Source organism: Amblyomma americanum, chromosome 11, assembly GCF_052857255.1.
Source record: "Amblyomma americanum isolate KBUSLIRL-KWMA chromosome 11, ASM5285725v1, whole genome shotgun sequence".
Taxonomy (NCBI): domain Eukaryota; kingdom Metazoa; phylum Arthropoda; class Arachnida; order Ixodida; family Ixodidae; genus Amblyomma; species Amblyomma americanum.
The window spans coordinates 112,678,867-112,693,343 of record NC_135507.1 but is presented as its reverse complement, the minus strand read 5'-3'; the positions used below and the strand labels follow the sequence as shown (position 1 = coordinate 112,693,343).

Sequence of the window (14,477 nt, the reverse complement as noted above, 5' to 3'; positions counted from 1 at the left end):
CCGAAACGGTCGGCTCCAGAGCACTGCTGCTTTTCGGCACCTCAGTGAATGATGATGATGGCGAGGCGTACCGCAGTGCAGACAAGTCCTTGGTGCCGCGGTCGTACCACGCGAACCCTGCTTCGGCGCCTTAGAAAACCGAGCTGACAAGGGTTCTTTTGGGGCAGCTGCGAATCAGCCTATCTGTTTGTAAGTAGCGGTTGGACGTTTCGGTTTGCAGGTTCTGAAAAGTTCAGCGTACATTTATCGGTGCTTTTCGGTTGAAGCCGGAAAGTCCAACCACTGGATATAAAATAGCGAATGTATGGCTTACTACATGTCGCATTATTGCAAAATGATTTTAGGCTAGATTCAAGACTCACATTTAATCACATCATAGATGTGGGTAGATCCGGGTAAAAACTGGCCATTGATCACTTGAGGGACCACCGGATCCCCCCTCCTCTTTTACAAGGCATACAGCATAAATTATAGAGCGTTCAGTAGATTTTTCATTGGGTAACACTTTTTACACAATATAAAGCATACTCATACTAAAACTTGCACACGTGCACATAAAATACACTTTCACAATGAGGCGACAATTTCATCATGTTAAGGCATCGTGATTTTTTCGCAGCCAACTTTTTTTCATATCAATGTTCACTGATAACAGGTGCTTCAGCAGTCTTGGGGTTCTGAAACGGACCATCTGTTTTCCATAATCAGTGCGGCAAAAAGGGGCAAACTACTTTCCTGTATGCCGGAGGTGGGACTGTGGTGGGGTGTTACCTTTTTAAGTTTAAAATTAGACTGAGGTATAGGCCAGGAGGGTGACAAGTGAGAGACGCAAAAATGTGCGGAACAGCAAAACAGACTCGATGTTGCAGTAACTGTGGCTCGAGTAGGACACGCAGTGCGGAGAACAAAGTCCCGTCACCGTAGCAGAGCGAGTACCAGGGAGAAGACAATGGTGGTGGCGCCGGCGACGTCCTTCAGCACCGGGGAGGCGAAGGGAATGGTCGATCAGAGAACATTCGAAGGCACTTCTGCGCTTACGGAGTTTTTTTTTTTCACTTTCTGCAACTTGGCTGAACCCATCTTGAGCTTGTGTGGAATCCTCCATTGGGAATGCCAGACCGTATGGTGGAGTCGAGAAGGTGTGTAGAGTGGCGTGCATCACGCAAGCTCGAACGAGAAGTATGGAAGGAAAACCACTGGCGGCCGCGTCTGAAGACCAGGGAGCAAACCACACGAGGCAGCCAGCGTGCTTTGGGCTAGGGAGCACCACCGACGCATTATCCAGCGTCCATTCCTTTGTTCGCCGGGTGTCACGGTGCCATTTCCCCGCTTGGCCCACTCCGTGCTGGTGCACTCGTTTCCCTCGCTTGGCGAACCAGTCCACCACGTTGGCTGAAGACCGGAAGCCTCGCGGTTGGTGTGCGTGTGTGTGCGTGCGGTTGGGGGGAGGGGGGCTGGCTGCTGAGCTGAATTGTGCTGAGGGTGGCCACAATAGCAGAGAGGTGCTCGAACGCAGTTTCATTTTTGTGCACAGCGTCAAGGGTCACGTGTAGCAGAAAAATTCGCTGTCGTCGGCCGTGTGCTGCTGATAATCCCCAACTGGAGCAAAAGACGATTTGATAGAGCTGACAAAAGAAAAAATTGGTTAGGATGGGAGCCGAAACAACACTTCCGTACTGCGAGACAGGCAGGCGTCCCTTGTGCCGCGAAGGCCGTTTTTTCGTTTTTTCCTGATATGGGTATTTAATTGTTATTTTGCTTTGCTGCTCCTGTATGCAAAATAGGCTCGTTGGTTCAAGCTGAATAAAGGCGGACCTGGTGAATGCGTTATCATCATTGACTGTCTTAGAGACACAGATGGGTGCATGAGTGAATGTCTAGACGCTTATTAGAGTTAGGCGATGCGCACGGGACCCGATAACACTATCGCGTTCTGCTCTTAAAGGCGAAGCTTAAGCGCCTCTCCTTTTTTTTCTTTCTATCCGCACTGGCCACTACACCTACACTGCTTCTCCACGAACCATCGCAATAACTACCAGGAATCTCGCGTTACTATACCGTGCAACGCGAGATTCAGCAACAGCTCTTCGTGGTGGGGTAGTATATTAATTTTCTTTGTCCGTTATTATTTTTCATATTATTTCCTCGTAGATAGCATGCGTTACGTCACAATCTTCTGACCATTCAGCGTGGGGCACTGCAGGGGCATCATTGTATCTCTGCCTTTCCCCCTCTCCTTATATATCTTATATATCGTATACTAGACAGTCGGAGTTATTCGGTGCTTCACCTACGCCGTGGAACCGACAAACGTTTGACATCTGCCGCTGCAAAAGACAGTTTCGGTTTAACGTCACAAAGCGGCAGACGCCCTAGTGGATGGCTCCGGGTTAATCTCGACTACCCGAGGTTCTTTAACGCGCATTGACATCGCACAGTACACGGCTGCGTTTCTGCTTCATCGGAACGCGGCCGCCTCGGACTGAATCTAACCCGTGTCCTTCAGGCTCAGAAGTCGAACGCCCAAGCACTAAGCCACCGCAGTGGGTCACTGGACCGTTTTAGTCAACGCCGAGATTGTAGACGGCTTAACGCAACCTATATGTTTTCATAACCCATTAAAACAATTTTAGTTGAGTCATCCTGTTTATTTTCATAATTCCTCTTGTTTTCGTTGTAACTGTGTACCAGTAAAATACGAGCTTTCGGTCAAATATTGCCACGTGCCTAGCGCCGCGCGACAGCCTTGTTTGGTGCCGACGACGACGAAGCGGTTGTTGTGGGCACGAGCGGCGCGCTGGTGCTTGTCTCTGTGACTCTGTGATCGGAACGGCAAGCCGACCTTATTCTCTGGTCCTCGGCAACGTGTACCTTCCCTGTGACTTCAGTCGTGACACTGGTGGAGGTGCCATCGATGATCCCTTCTCCTGCGGACGATCCTACGCGGCCGCCTCTCGTGACCACTCCTGTTCATCGTGCCAGCCGACGGCTCCGAGGCTTGCCCCCCGAGGCCTTCGCTCATGACGAAGAGACCCTAGCTGTGGCAACGACACCGCCCGCCCGTACCATGACTGTCCCTTCCACCCCTTCATCCTGTCTCATCCTTCAGACCCCACGCACCCCTAAACCATTTCAGGGTGAGCAGTTTGAAGACGCCGAAGACTGGCTAGCTCACTACGAAAGGGTCGCGACGTTTAACCTGCTGGGACGACGCTGCGAAAATGCGGAACGTCTACTTCAGCCTTGAAGACGCTGCTCGGACATGGTTCGAGAACCGCGAGGCCACATTCTCTACGTGTCCGGCCTTCCGAAGCCAGCTCCTCGGTACGTACGCCAGCAGTGACCGCCGAGAGAATGCCGAGCGTGCCCTAACCTCTCGAGTTCAGCGTCAGAACGAAGGGGTCGCAATGTACGTTGAAGACGTCATGCGCCTTTGCCATCGCGCCGACCCGTCCATGAGTGAGGAGAAGGTGCGGCACCTGATGCACGGCGTCAAAGAACAACTTTTTTCCGGCCTCGTGCGGAACCCGCCCACCACCGTCGCGGCGTTTCTGGCTGAAGCTGTGACCATGGAGAAACTGCTACAGCAGCGATGCAGCCAGTACGGTCGGCCGCTGAATTCCATCTCCACACTACCGCCGTCTGACCGAACCGACTACAATCCCGGGGAAGAAATGAGCTCCCTTCGCGACCTCATTCGCACCGTGGTTCGCGAGGAGCTCCAGCAACTTCATGGATCATTTACTCCTGGTGCAGGTTCCCTGGCCAGCATCATCCGTGAGGAGGTCCAGAACGCGAGGAGGTCCAGAACCGTGAAAAAACTGCCTTCGTAACACCAGATGGGCTCTATGAATTCCGCGTCCTCCCATTCGGGCTCTGCTGTGCTCCTGCCACCTTCCAGCGGATGATGGACACTGTGCTCACAGGTCTTAAGTGGCAGACATGCCTTGTTTATCTCGACGACGTGATAATTTTTTCACCGACGTTCACAGAACACCTGCGCCGCCTGAGAACTGTTCTCGAAGCTGTCCGGTCTGCCAACCTTTCTCTCAAGCCTCAAAAGTGCCACTTCGGGTTCACCGAATTGAAGTTTCTTGGGCACATCGTGAGTGCTGATGGCATCCGAGCTGACCCTGAGAAACTTGCTGCCGTTGCTGCCTTTCCCGTCCCCGCCCACAAAAAAGCAGTCCGGCGGTTTATGGGGCTGTGCTCCTATTATCGTCGCTTTATCAAACACTTTGCACAGATGGCCAGCCCTCTGACTCTCCTAACTCGAGATGACGCATCATTTTCCTGGGGCGCCGAGCAGCAGATGGCTTTCGACGAGTTACGACGCCGGCTCCAGTCACCCCCGATCCTGGCACATTTCGACGATGATGCCGACACAAAGTTACATACGGATGCGAGCAACGTCGGCCTTGGTGCCGTTCTAGTTCAGCACCAAGACGGCGTCGAGAAAGTAATTGCCTACGCCAGCCGCGCACTTTCCCGTGCTGAGTATAACTATTCCACCACTGAAAAAGAATGTTTGGCGGTAGTATGGGCCGCTGCCAAGTTCCGCCCGTACCTTTATGGCCGACCGTTTCGTGTCATCACTGACCATCACTCCTTGTGTTGGCTGAAAAACTTAAAGGATCCTTGTGGCCGCTTAGCACGTTGGGCATTGCGCCTGCAGGAGTTCGATTTCGATGTTATTTATAAGTCTGACCGGAAGCACACCGATGCTGATAGCCTATCCCGCGCGCCCGTCGGCCCTCCTTCGTCAGATGCCACCGACGACGATAGCTTCCTCGGAGCAGTCACTACGTCCGATCTCGCCTCCAAACAGCGTGCCGACGACGAGCTGCGACTGATTATTGACCATCTTGAAGGTGGGCATCCTACAATACCCCGGTATCTTGCTCGGGGGTTGTCGTCGTATTGCCTCCGCAATGGGGTGCTTTATAAGAAGAATTCTACGTCGAGTGCGAAAACATACCTGCTAGTCATACCGGCTGATCTAAGGCACGAAATCCTCCTGGCCTGCCACGACGAACCAACTTCAGGGCATCTTGGCTTTACACGCACCCTAAACCGAGTCCGGCAGAACTATTACTGGCCACATCTTTCTCCGAGCGTTAGACGTTACGTACAGACTTGTCGACAATGCCAGCGGCGAAAAAAAAACACGCTCAAGCCATCAGGTATGTTACAATCTATTGAACCACCCCTCACACCCTTCGAGCAAGTGGGCATGGACCTTTTAGGCCCATTTCCTTTATCCTCGAACGGACACAAGTGGATCGTAGTCGCCACAGACTACTTAACACGCTACGCCGAAACGAAGGCCCTTGCCCGAGGTACTGCCGGCGAAGTTGCTCGATTCTTTATGAACGACATTGTGCTCAGACATGGTGCACCGTCGACCATCATTACTGACCGAGGAAAGGCGTTTACAGCTCGGCTACTGCGGGACACCTTAACTCTCAGCCATACCGAGCATCGCACAACAACAGCGTATCACCCTCAGACAAATGGATTAACGGAACGACTAAACAAAACTTTGGCGGACATGATCTCAATGTACATCGACGTCAAACATAAAATGTGGGACGAGATCCTGCCGTATGTCACCTTCGCCTAAAATACGGCGCCGCAGGAAACCACAAAGTTTACGCCGTTCCGTCTCGTATATGGCAGAGAGGCCCGCACGATGTTGGACGCGATGCTCCCGTGCGGGGAAGAAGCGGTCGAACCCGATGCCGCCCATTTCGCAGAACAGGCCGAGCAAGCCCGTCAGCTGGCCCGCCTGCACATCAAGGAGCAGCATGCCACCGACGCTCGCCACTATAACCTCCGGCACAGGGAAGTCCACTACGAACCAGGGGACCAAGTGTGGGTGTGGACCCCCGTGCGCCACGAAAGCTTGAGCGAGAAACTACTCCACCGCTATTTCGGACCCTATAAAGTCCTGCGCCGCTTAAACAACGTTAATTACGAAGTCATTCCAGATGGAACTGTGACCGTCAGTGTTCGACGCCAGCGGCCTGAAACTGTGCATGTGGTGCGCTTAAAGCCATACTTTTCGCGCTACTGAGCGCTTCCTGCAAGTGAAACCTTGCGTTATTGTACAGTTCACCTCATTTTTTTTTCTTCCTCGCACCTTGTCATCGGGACGATGTTTTCTTTCACGGGGGGGGGGGGGGAATAATGCCACGTGCCTAACGCCGCGCGACAGCCTTGTTTGGTGCCGACGACGACGAAGCGGTTGTTGTGGGCACGAGCGGCGCGCTGGTGCTTGTCTCTGTGACTCTGTGATCGGAACGGCAAGCCGACCTTATTCTCTGGTCCTCGGCAACGTGTACCTTCCCTGTGACTTCAGTCGTGACAATATGTTGGCCTGATCTTCGACAGTGATCTCTCTTGGAACACGCACCTTTCTTTTCTTTGCCAAAAACTTCGTGCTGTATCGTGTGTCCTGTATAATATTCGATATTTTATGCCTTTTTTCCGTCCGTAAATGTGTTACACAAGCTCTAGCCTATAGTGTACTTAGATACGGAATCACTATTTATGGTCATTGCACGGTTCGCTGGCAGCACAGGGTGAATTCGCTTCTAAAGAATATCGCCTACGACCTGCCCATTGGTAAGAACATTGACATTTTTAGGAGACTAAAGCTTCCAAGCTTTAACGCTTTGTTAACCGAAACTATTCTGCTTAAACATTTCTGGTACAGTCATTTCACCATTCCATATGTTCCTGCACGTGATTTAAGACCGAAATACCGTTACTGCATTCCTCGCTCCTCAACCCAGTACCGAAAGCGCACCCGTCAATACTATGTTCCTGCTTGTTTCAACAGTTTGCCACCTAGTGTGTTCCGCATGAAAACAAAATGCACACTGAAAAAAAATGCGGCATGTCTCCGCGCTGTTTCCTGCCCCATAATTATTTCATCTAATATTGCTGTCTTAATTTTACATTTCTGTCATCCCTTTTGATGTTGTAATAGTTATGTGTCTATATTTGTCTCTCTGTGTTGTTAATTCTTTTTTGCCGAATTCGTTGCAACCTGTCTATTTTCCTTTGTTTTTCCAATGTTCTCTGTCTGCCAGGTGCTGCCACTCAAGCCCTTTGAGGCTTTGGTAGGCCTGCTTTTTGGTGCACAATAATTGACATGAATAAAAGTACTATCTATCTATCTAATCTATCTATCTATCTATCTATCTATCTATCTATCTATCTATCTATCTATCTATCTATCTATCTATCTATCTATCTATCTATCTATCTATCTATCTATCTATCACTATCTATCTATCTATCTATCTATCACTATCTATCTATCTATCTATCTATCTATCTATCTATCTATCTATCTATCTATCTATCTATCTATCTATCTATCTATCTATCTATCTATCTATCTATCTATCTATCTATCTATCTATCTATCTATCTATCTATCTATCTATCTATCTATCTATCTATCTATCTATCTATCTATCTATCTATCTATCTATCTATCTATCTATCTATCTATCTATCTATCTATCTATCTATCTATCTATCTATCTATCTATCTATCTATCTATCTATCTATCTATCTATCTATCTATCTATCTATCTATCTATCTATCTATCTATCTATCTATCTATCTATCTATCTATCTATCTATCTATCTATCTATCTATCTATCTATCTATCTATCTATCTATCTATCTATCTATCTATCTATCTATCTATCTATCTATCTATCTATCTATCTATCTATCTATCTATCTATCTATCTATCTATCTATCTATCTATCTATCTATCTATCTATCTATCTATCTATCTATCTATCTATCTATCTATCTATCTATCTATCTATCTATCTATCTATCTATCTATCTATCTATCTATCTATCTATCTATCTATCTATCTATCTATCTATCTATCTATCTATCTATCTATCTATCTATCTATCTATCTATCTATCTATCTATCTATCTATCTATCTATCTATCTATCTATCTATCTATCTATCTATCTATCTATCTATCTATCTATCTATCTATCTATCTATCTATCTATCTATCTATCTATCTATCTATCTATCTATCTATCTATCTATCTATCTATCTATCTATCTATCTATCTATCTATCTATCTATCTATCTATCTATCTATCTATCTATCTATCTATCTATCTATCTATCTATCTATCTATCTATCTATCTATCTATCTATCTATCTATCTATCTATCTATCTATCTATCTATCTATCTATCTATCTATCTATCTATCTATCTATCTATCTATCTATCTATCTATCTATCTATCTGTCTGTCTGTCTGTCTGTCTGTCTGTCTGTCTGTCTGTCTGTCTGTCTGTCTGTCTGTCTGTCTGTCTGTCTGTCTGTCTGTCTGTCTGTCTGTCTGTCTGTCTGTCTGTCTGTCTGTCTGTCTGTCTGTCTGTCTGTCTGTCTGTCTGTCTGTCTGTCTGTCTGTCTGTCTGTCTGTCTGTCTGTCTGTCTGTCTGTCTGTCTGTCTGTCTGTCTGTCTGTCTGTCTGTCTGTCTGTCTGTCTGTCTGTCTGTCTGTCTGTCTGTCTGTCTGTCTGTCTGTCTGTCTGTCTGTCTGTCTGTCTGTCTGTCTGTCTGTCTGTCTGTCTGTCTGTCTGTCTGTCTGTCTGTCTGTCTGTCTGTCTGTCTGTCTGTCTGTCCGTCCGTCCGTCCGTCCGTCCGTCCGTCCGTCCGTCCGTCCGTCCGTCCGTCCGTCCGTCCGTCCGTCCGTCCGTCCGTCCGTCCGTCCGTCCGTCCGTCCGTCCGTCCGTCCGTCCGTCCGTCCGTCCGTCCGTCCGTCCGTCCGTCCGTCCGTCCGTCCGTCCGTCCGTCCGTCCGTCTGTCTGTCTGTCTGTCTGTCCGGCTGTCTGTCTGTCTGTCTGTCTGTCTGTCTGTCTGTCTGTCTCTCTCTCTCTCTCTCTCTCTCTGTCTCTGTCTGTCTCTGTCTCTGTCGGTCTGTCTAATCTACCTATCTCTATTTAATCTAACTATCTATTTAATCTATCTAAACTTGCACAGCGGCCAGCAATAGCGCCAGCACTTAGCTCTGGCATGATCCTCTGTGTAAACAAAGGCAGCTTTAAAAGGGACAGTGCACCGGCCATCCTTGTGGTATAGGTTGGGTGCACTTGTTGCTGTCTGGCACATCATTCATTACCGTGGAGTGGTGGTGTGCACAGGCGCTAACAAAAAAAAGAGCACCAATCAATAGGCTCCTAATTGGTTCCAGCCGTGCGCTATGAGGGAGGTAAGCATGAACTAATACCGAGAGTGGGTGAAATTCCCCTTTGCAGTTTGTCTGGTCGTAAACTAAGACTGCTGATCGAGTGGCTAAATTGTGGTTCTGAGCAAATGCGCTCGCGTTGAAACGTACGAGTGTTCAGTTCAGCAAGAGGTTTGACATCGTCAGAACGAAGCGCAGTAAGCTGTCGCATATTATGGGATTCCACATGGATGCGGTTTTTCAATGCCCTCTGGAGCGGTATGCCATCTTCACAATTCACAACACAGTGTTTCTTCTATCGTTCTGTCGAGCGTTATCGAGCGTACCAGTTGGACCAAGGTAGTTGTGACTCCAGGGGTACGTCACTAATTTTGTGTATGCCCTTCTTGATGTCATTTCGGCCAAGGCAACACACTCCGGAAGCGTTTTCACATCCTTTATAAATCGAAGAAGTTCCAGTGATTTTTTTTTTGCTGGTTTGCGGGTGTTTAAAGAATTAGCCGCACTAAGATCCTGCGTAGAATATGTTCGATTGTCGGAGTTGCTGTCGTTTTGGTTTGCAGAAAGTGCGACGACCATCAGGCAGGCTCGGTTCAGACCAAAATGCATGCCTTGGTTTTATGGTCCTTACTGAGAGTCGTTGCTGAGGCATACGTCAATTTCCCCTTGTCCCTCAGAAGCAGGCGTCTTGTATTCGTAGTGAGAGGAATCATCGACGCGAGGTTTCTACGAGATGTGCAGGTCACATCATACACGTGGAGAAAGTAGGGCTCCCTTCCAACTTTTTTTTTTCGCCGACGGTGTGAGCAGTCCCTGCCACAGCTGGAGTAAATTTCACTCCGGCGCTAATCACGACCGGCCTATAACGAAGGAAACAGCTCCTGTAGAGATCTATTACGTTAGAGCACTACAATGACAAAACACGCGACGAGAAAGAACACCACGGAGCGCATACAGGGACGTTAAACGTGCCAAATTGCTAAACATGCCATGCATGGAAAGCCCAGTGTGCAAGAAATGAATTTCAAAAGGGCCGATTTGTAGGGCTCCATCAATTACTGTGTGTTTCGTCACCGGCCTTTGTTAAGCTCATGTGTGAACAACTATGACCTCTGCTAGAGGAATTTACGCACTCCACTTGTGTTCGTTGGTATGCGTGCAGTAAGGGATTCCCCAGCGTTTAGACAAAGCTCACGGTGGTCGCGTGCCCATGGCGCCTCCCGAGGCGTGCATGCCTGCCCTCTCAATATCCTCCCCTGTAGGGACTCACGCGCGGCGTCAGCACACGCCTCGGGTTGTAAAAATCTGTCCGGAGACCACCACTTCGGCGCCGCTTTCTTTCTCTCTTTTAATGCGACAGCGTTAAGGGCCCCGTGTTGCAGAAAAGCCGGTGTCTTCGGCGTCGGTGGCAATTGGACGTGAGCGAAAAATGGCGCAGTATGTGTCACATCTCTGTGGACAACTGAACCGCGCCGTAAGGGAAGGGATTTTCCTTCCCTTACGGCACGGTACGGGTGTCCAGCGGGAATTGTGAAATAGGTGTCATTTCCTTAAATTGTCCAAAGGGCCACGCGGCGCACCGAACTGGCGATGGCGTTCCGTGGAACCCTTGGCAACGCTGCAACACGCTGTCGCATGTTACTCATAAAGACGATGCTTAAGCGTCCTCCAAATTTTTACTCCCTCCCTTCGCTCACGATGCGGTTGAGGTGTCCACCGAGACCAATTCGTCGAGACAAATTTTCATTTGTCTCTCTACAGAAACACGACACTTCAGTGTAGACAAAAATTTACCCGCCGCGGTGGCTCAGTGGTTAGGGCGCTCGGCTAATGTGCCGGAGGTCCAGGGCTCGAGCCCGCCCGCGGCGGCCGCGTTTCGATGGAGGCGAAACGCTATAGCGCCCGTGTGCTGTGCGATGTCAGTGCACGTTAAAGATCCCCAGGTGGTCGAAATTATTCGGAAGCCCTCCATTAAGGCAGCGCTTTCTTCTCTAACTCCCACCTTCCTCCCTTCCCTTACGGCGCTGTTCGGGTGTCCACTAGAACACTAGAAATGTGAGACTAGAACAGCGCCATTTCCTGTCCTCAAAAACGAATTTTAAACAGACTAATCTTCGCTAGCTGTCTTAGTTGTTCATTTCCCCGCCCAATGATCGGTTGGCCGTTCCGTCTTTGAACTGTAATTTCTTTCCAGTGCTGCGGGCGCTTCTCGTGTTTGGAGGGAGGAAGCGAGTGACTGACTGACTGAAAAACTTTATTTTCAAAATATATACGGGGAGCTAGTGGAGCGGTCCTTAAGGGTCCGTTCCTTACAAATGCTAGGTGGGCTGCTGATTACAGCAGCCCATTGGCGGTAGCTGCTGCTCGGGCGCGCCCGACAAGGGCCTTTTGGCTCGCCAGGTCAGAGCAGCCGAGCAGGGCCGCCTCCCAGTCCTCCCGGGCAGGGTTGGGGATAGGGGGAAGACGCCCACACCATGTGGTAAATGTCCGAAGACTTTTCCCTGCAGTGCGGGCACGCCCCTGTGCACGCAGGGACGAAATGTTTGATGACTGCCGGGCACAGAAGTGTTTTAGTATAAAGGTGAAGGAGTAAGTGTTCCTCCGCCTTCGTGAGGCCCTTGCAGGGCTTAGGAAAGATTGCGTGGCCGAATTGGTAATACTGGATGATTTCCCTGAAGGCAAAAGCCGGATTAGGGTCGGAGTGCGCATCGGAGGGAGGCGAGGGTAATGCCCGGAGAGTGAGCGCGCGGGCAGCGGCGTCGGCGGCTTCGTTGCCCTCGAGACCTGTGTGCGCGGGAGTCCATACTAGTGTGCGGGTCGCGGGAGCCCCGAGATAATTATTATGTTGAAGAATTTGGTATGCCAAATAGAGAATAAAGCCCCTTTCGATGTTCCTGCAGGACCCCGCGAGTCGGTAACGATGACCCGCGAGTTTTGATCGGCGGGGCGAGCGCGATTGCCACCCCTTCCGCATGAGTAATGTCTTGAGCTTTGAATGTAAGGCTGTTCACTGCGGTGTTTTGGTGGACGACTGCGGCTGTGTACCAAACCCCATGATGTGGGCCGGTGGCGTCCACGTAAAATACTCCGTGTTTGTTTCCATAGTAGCGTGCCAAGGCTTCCGCCGGCGCGAGGCGCCGGCCGCTATGGTCGATAATATTAAAGCAGCGCTAAGCAACAAGGACGAAGAAAGAAGGGAACACACACACAGGCGCTGATCTTGCAACTAAACTTTATTTGAAGTAAGCAGGTCAATTTATACGTACACAAGAACTACGCACATGCGCATGGTCAAACACAGATGTACTCATTTAAAAATGCAAATAAAAACACACTGCATCAAAGGCTCCTGCAGTTAATTATCGCCGATATGCTATCCCCTGTGCAACAGGCTCATTTCCTTGGAGGTTAGGGATACTGAAGGTGTGCTGACGCAACAGCTTGTCTTTCTTATGATATGAATGAATGAATGAATGAAAAACTTTATTGTATAAGGGTTATTTCTCGCAGCGTAGGTGGAGCCCTCAGTCGAGGGCCCCAGCGGCCTTTGCAGTCTTGCGAGCCCTGTCGATCAGCTTGAGCTGCTCTTCAGGCTTCGAGCTGGACAGCGCAGCCTCCCACTGCTCCGGTGTAGGTGTGTTGTTTATCGGCGCTGCCTGCATTTTCTGACAGGCCCATGTAACGTGGTAAAGCGTTGCGTGTTCACCGCATAGCGGGCATTTGTTTTCATAAGTGGATGGATAGATTTTGCTGAGTAAACTCAGATTGGGGTATGTATTAGTCTGTAGTTGTCTCCAGGCAACCGACTGCTGTTTACTAAGGTCTTTGTGGGGAGGCGGGTAGGTCCTCCGGAGGGCTCGTTGGTGTTCTAAGATGGCTCCATACCGTCTAGTGACTGCGTCCAGTTCCCCTTCGGTGCGCGCCTCCCGGTTGGCGTATGTTCGGGCATTGGCGTCCGCACATTGGTTCCCTTTGACAGCCTCATGGCCTGGTGTCCACGTGATGAAGCATCTCGTAAAAGTGATTGTCCTCGCCTTGAGTATGTGAATGGCTGCAGTGGATATGCGTCCACTGCTGTATCTTCTGCACGCCTCTTGCGAGTCTGTAATGATGTGTGCATGGGGCTCGTCACTCTGCTGGGTGATGGCGAGTGCAATTGCTGCTTCCTCAGCCTCGAGTATGTTGTTGGTTTTTATCGAAGCGCAGTTGATTTCCCTGAGCTGGTGATCCACCACGCTGGCTACCGAGCCATATCGGTGTCTGTATGTTGTTGCGTCAACATATAATACGTCTTTTGCCCCGGCGAAGCTTCTTTCATGGAATTCAGATCTTTCCTTTCTTCTCGCCTTATGTATATCTGGATGCATGTTTTTTGGAATCGGACTGATCTCAATGATCCTCCTGATTTCATTTGGAACGCTCGCTGTGCTATTGATTTCTTTCGAAGCGTCCCTCATGCCCAGCAACCGCAGCGTGTTTCTGCCTGTTGCGGACAGCATGTCTTGTTTTCTGCGCGATAAGGTGGGCCTCGATATGTTCTTGTACTGTGTTGTTTATGCCCAGTTTAAGGAATTTCTCCGTCGAAGTGCTTACCGGCAGTCCGAGAGCGCATTTGTATGCTTTTCTAAGAATTGCCTCCAACTGCTCCTTTTCTTGCTCGAGCGGTGTTTGGTAGGGGACGCCGTATAAGATCCTACTGACCACGAGGGCCTGTACTAGCCTACATGTGTCTTGCTCCTTCATACCTCTTCTTCTGTTGGAAATTCTTGCAATCATCCTGGTGATCTGTGCTGTGGTATTTGCTAGCTGTCTGATCGTGTGATCAGTACGACGGTTGCTTTGGACCCACATGCCGAGGATCCTAACTTTCGATACTTCTGGAACCTTCGTTTCCCCTATGTAGATATCTATGGAGTTTTGCAGATCATACCCTTGTCTGTAGACTCTGAGCACCTCGGATTTTTCAGGGGAGCATGCAAGTCCACAGTGCCGGGCGTATGCGTTGACCGTGTCTGCCGCTCGCTGAAGAAGCTCTTGTTTTTCGCCTAAGGATCCCCTTGTACCCAGATTGTGATATCATCTGCGTAGATGGCATGCCTGATTCCTTCAATTTCTTCGAGCGCCCTTGCTAAACCAATCATTGCAATGTTAAAAAGCATAGGTGATAGCACAGAGCCTTGTGGTGTTCCTTTTTCTGGGGTGTTGAAGGTGTCAGTCCTGATGC

The 14,477-nt window shown here is 49.5% G+C and overlaps 1 protein-coding gene across 9 annotated transcripts in view; it reads left to right on the top strand.

Moving 5' to 3' along the window:
- Positions 1-14,477, top strand: part of LOC144111045 (receptor-type tyrosine-protein phosphatase mu-like) — a 392,283-nt gene that overhangs the window by 177,520 nt on the left and 200,286 nt on the right. The window contains exon 1 of one of the 9 annotated variants that reach the window (XM_077644149.1): positions 12,865-12,887. The exons of the other annotated variants lie outside the window; for them this stretch is intronic. The gene's annotated coding sequence lies outside the window, so the exon portion shown is untranslated. Of the gene's footprint in view, positions 1-12,864; positions 12,888-14,477 lie in introns of those variants that run through there. 9 annotated transcript variants of the gene reach the window in all.